The sequence below is a fragment of the Apium graveolens genome, chromosome 3, assembly GCF_009905375.1.
Source record: "Apium graveolens cultivar Ventura chromosome 3, ASM990537v1, whole genome shotgun sequence".
In the NCBI taxonomy this organism is placed as follows: Eukaryota; Viridiplantae; Streptophyta; class Magnoliopsida; order Apiales; family Apiaceae; genus Apium; species Apium graveolens.
The window spans coordinates 104,904,788-104,910,209 of NC_133649.1; the positions used below are offsets into that span (position 1 = coordinate 104,904,788).

Here is a 5,422-nt window from a genome sequence, read left to right on the forward strand (position 1 = left end):
GTAGCCGAAATTTCAGTGTTTGCGTACACGTTTAAGTTCGTAACAACTTATTTACGAGTGTTTATTAATCCAATTTATAAGTTGAATTTATAATTTATGAACTGATAAGTTGAATTTATAATTTATAAATTGATAAATTAAATGTTAGTAACGACATATTTTCTCAATTTATTTTAATTTTTCGCTGATTTATTAATCTCAGTTTTAAAATATATATATTTTTAAATGTTAATCTAACTTAGAATTCAAGAATTAAGATAATTATATTTAATAATTATTTATTTTAATTCATTTAAAAAAAAAAATCCGACTTATAAATAAAATTATCCAAATACTTATTTAAATTATAAATATTTCTTTATTTATCACTTATTATTTATTTTGTCCGGAAAGCCTCCTCAATATGAGGCTCCAAATAGAGAAGGGCGGGCAGGGCTACTTATTTTCCGATTTCTCAAACCGCTATGTCAATAGGCCACGTCCTTGTTAATCACACTACCCACAAATTAAGCCACTTAAAAAGTCAATTGATTGCCTTTTTTAATAAACGGCATGATTTAATCATAATTACATTCCCACAATAATAGACCTGCCACATTGTGTTATTTGTACACACTGAACCAGATAGGAAGACCAGATAAAAATAATAAAACCGACCATGAAACAAATACACTTAATAATATTGCTCTGATTAAAACGATAAATTTGAAGTTGAATTTATCACTTGACAATTTAAACCATTATCCTATAATAATTGTGACGCCCTCAAATTCGGAATTAAGATTGAAGATCCACGACACCTTATATATTATAAAATATGACATTAAATAAAATAAAAACCCCGAAAAGTTACAAGGATCGATACAGGATAAGGTATGAAATAGAAATACATCTACCAACCAATAATTTAAACTTTTACAACCTTTAGAAATTTAAAGTTTACAATTCCGACTTGGAAGTGCCAAATAACCCAACTGTATCTCAGAATCCAAAAGACTATCATCGATACCCTCACAAAACTTCTACCTGAGCTGAACGCCTAAATCTCGCCATCTTTTTGCTTAACTGTCAATGTTAGATCAACACAAATAAATTAGCAAAAAGGGCTCAACAAGTAACTAGTAAACAGTTCTAAATATTAGAATATAAATAGAAAGCTTATTCTCAATATACTAGGGGGCAGTGACTTAAGAATATCTAGGAAAGGATTTTAAGATAGGGATTCCAGGAATTGAAGGTTCAAGTTATGTATATTCAATTTTTAAGATTCAGAGACAGGGTTCTAAAATGAGTTCTCACAACTTTAAGAAGTTCGACCAATATGAAACAATTTCAAATCAAAAATGCAATGAGTAGTGTTTATCGCACAACTAAAAATCTTTACTTTCATTTTTAACAATATAGAACCCTTGATTGGATCATCCATCTTGTATTTATTATACGGTGATCAGCCCATACTGACCTCCATCCGGTCATAATGGTACTTATGGCATTATTTCAGCCTATAATGCTGGACTAGCCCCGCTAGCCTCTTACGCAACTGGACTAGCCCCGCTAGCCTCTTATGTTATTATCCAATCTTTAGGATTTCATTGAAAACCTTTATATTGAAAATTCATAGTACTTTTAAAACTTAACTCCATTTTAAAACATTTACCAACCTTTGAAATTATTTGGACTTTTTCAAGTCGAAAATCATTCTTAGTTTCATTTCAAGAATTCAGGTGGGATAAACAAAGGTATACGAAAGGAAACGCAAGTTAGGGATTGATCAAGGATCAGCATAGGTATTAATAATGTACACTAAGCAAGGCTATTTCAAGGTAGGAATGTCAATAAAGCGTAATTACTATCAATATGGAGATCTAGGTCAAAAAAGATATTAATAGGGAAAATGATTAATCAAGGAGTACACGAAATATGGATATTTAAAAAAACAAGATACCAATATGAAACAAGGTAAGCGTATCTGAAAAGAATTAAGCTAACAACAGGGTTTATTAACAAGATCAAATAGCAGGATCACCATTATCATTTTCTTTATCATTTCATAACATAAACAATTTCTCTATCATTTCGTTTTCATTTAGCATTTATAAGAAAGGGCAAAGTTACTTGCCTCAAATGTTTTCCTTTTTCACAGAGATCGAGTCATTGCCACCTAGAAGTTCCTTTCCTTTCCTAATCTGAATGTCTTCACTTTCCGACCCTTATAAAGCTTGACCATCTTAACTCCCGTAACTTTCTATAACATCCTTTTCTTTGATATACTTCACGATCTCACGTATCGTATCTATACAAAATAAAAAATAAAAGATACTACTTTAGTATCTTATATAAAACCCGACGTTCGACTCTGAACGTTAACTTAATCTACCCATTTCGCTTTAATAGATTGAGTCTTACATATATCATTTAACCACACTGCCCGTTCACGTATACACGTAATCACGTATATATCTTGTATAACTAGTATCTTCACTTGCATCATATTTTCTTATAATCAGATAGACATGTAATCAAATTTACTCAAATATACTTAACATATTTTCCGTCACAGATCATATAAGTACCTTCTCACTAATACACCAAAATCACATTTAGTTTCATATTATAAAGTCTTTGGTACTATAGTATTTTATATTATAACCTTGCAATTTTCCCGAAAATTCAGCATGACCTATACGTTTATAGTCTATACCATTATTTCACAACATCAAGCAACCAACCAATAATTATATTTGTTTTTCCAAAATAAATACACAAGGACTATTAGATACTTGTTGGCCACAAAACAAGAAATCGCACACTACATATCAAATATATACCGAACTATTCACAAAACTCAACTCAACCCAACATCCAATTATGCATCATAATCTACTAGGCAATAATTTTTGCTAAAATACTTAATTTCGATTTTATACTTACAAGTAAAGCACATTATCAACTTATAAATATCACTTATCACCAAACTGAATAAGTTAAGCGACTTAAATTTGACTAGTTTTATTGTAATTATGCAAATTAATTCACAGCATCATTCTTCCCAATTAAAAACACAACCCGATTATCATATATAAAAATAATCAAGACTCAAACTATAATCCTCAAATTCAGCCATAATCAAAATAAAATTCAAATAATAAACCCAAATAGAATCTGAAAATTCTTAAACCATACATGCAACTCTATATCATCAATTACATATCTCAAGAAATTACCTATACAAATGAATCATCCAGAAACAAATTAAAAATCAAGAATCCAAACTAAAATTTCTAAAATATTTATCTTATTCAAAAATACGAATTTAGGATTAAAATTCATGAATTAAAATGAGGTAAAATCGGACTCAAGAACATCATCATCCCCGCCGATTCACCGGAGTTCATTACCGGCGGCGGTTCGACCCGGAGGTGCCCAATTATGGGTTTCCATTCACGGATTTCACCTTAATCGTGCACAATCAACCCAATCAAGTATTCATCACCAAAAATTCAAGCTTAAAACTCGAAAATTAGCTCAAGATCGAAATGGGTCTTAAAAAAATTCGAACCAATACGTACATGCAAGTACAGAGGTTGTATAGGATGCAATACGAAGCACAAGCATGGTCTCGGATCGAAAAACGGACCAAAAACGGAAGAGATATTGAAGAGAGAGAGCACCAAAAACTAGAGAGAGAATGAAATGTCGAGAGAGTTCCAGCAGAGAAATGAAGAAGATAAGTGGGTTTGAAGAGCTAGAGCTTCAGGGGTAAAAGGGTAAATTTATCCTTTTTTGTTTTTGAATTTTCTTTAAGCAAAATGCTGAAAATCGAGCTTATAATTTAGAAAATCAAAAATTAACAGTTCAATTATAATTAAATTTTATTTTTAAAATATAGAGTACGAAATAATCTTTCTCCGCATATTTTTAAAATAATTTTTGAGCATACGATTTATTTTATACGAATTTTACAAGATAAAGCTGAAAATAGAAATAAAGCTCAAAATATCATTTTAAAATACTCCAATCTCAAAATAAATCCAACTATCATTTTTAAAACTTCTCTAAAGCTATTATAGAGATAATAAAATAAATTTAAAAACTTTAACATACTCTGATAATTTTATAAAAATATGTAAAGGTCAAATAACCCTTATTTTTTACTTAATAAATCATTTAAAAATACTTAAAAATCTCACAATCACAAATTCAACCACGTAGGGATCAAATAACATATATTCACATATCCCAATCAATCAAATCTCATATTCTCAAATATTTATATTTAAACTCTATTTATAACTACTTTTCACATTTATCGAACAACCAATAATTCAAATAACGATATGACTTTACATATTTTTATTCAAATAATCACAGGATCGCATAAGATTCTTCACATAACACATTTTACACATACTCCACTTAATTCCTTTTTCAATAATATCGTCAAATCCATTTCTCGTGTAATCGTCTTTTACGGGCCGCGTCTCAACTGACGGCCTGATTGTCATTCTGACTCGATCATCAGTCACATACCATAAATCAAATCTTATACAGACTAATCAAACTGAAATAATTTATTTTTAAATATTCCTTTACTAGTTCGCATAATTTGCACATAAACCACATTATATATATTTTATTCACATATTATAATTCGCGAAAATCCCGGTTGTTACATTCTTCCCCCTTAAAAGGATTTTGTCCTCAGAATCAAGTCTATTTAAACAAATCTCAAATTTTCTCTACAAAATCCTCGCATTCACTATAGACTTATCTTAACACTTTCTATAACCAGTTATTCTACACATGCCATATCAAACTAAAACTCAAATGAATTGTCTATTATCATAAGGTTCACGGTTTGCAACTATCACGCTTAAGTACAATTCCACGCTTGATGCATAAGGGGAGGCTATGTTAGCCTATATTCACTTTCGATACATTTTAAAGCTTCGTATGCCGATCCGCTTACGTTCTATTTTCCCTTCTATTGGTGATAAGGAATACGGAATATAAGATCATATGTTGCACCCAATACTTAACTTGAAAACTTTTTGATGAAACTCATTGTCATAGAGCACTTGATGGAATTTGAAATCAATGAATCAGTTCTGAAAGAAGAAATGATGCAGAATATGTAGATATGACCGAGAGCAACCATATAGGTATATAAGATGGTCAGTCTTAGTACTATATAATTTACAACACATAATTATGTGGCATTCCACCAGACCTTTTGTCACAAAGACAAATAGTCAAATCATATGCATTGTCTGTCTCAATCAAATGACAAAATTAATTGAAGAAACAAATGATGTTGAAATAGAAAGTTAGTGGATAGGAAGGTAATGCCATGAGTTGAATATTTCTTAGAAATTGAAAAAAATGATGCTTCATTTCTCATAGATTGCTCATACTCAGTTTC

General features: G+C 30.2%; 1 long non-coding RNA gene across 1 annotated transcript; it reads right to left on the reverse strand.

The window, feature by feature from the left end:
* Positions 1–800: 800 nt before the first annotated feature.
* LOC141710840 (uncharacterized) lies at positions 801–3,706 on the reverse strand. The gene is made up of 3 exons (XR_012571090.1): positions 3,570–3,706; positions 2,120–2,293; positions 801–1,065 (listed from the first exon to the last, which is right to left on the reverse strand). It is a non-coding gene; the product is annotated as an uncharacterized LOC141710840 (long non-coding RNA).
* Positions 3,707–5,422: the final 1,716 nt, after the last annotated feature.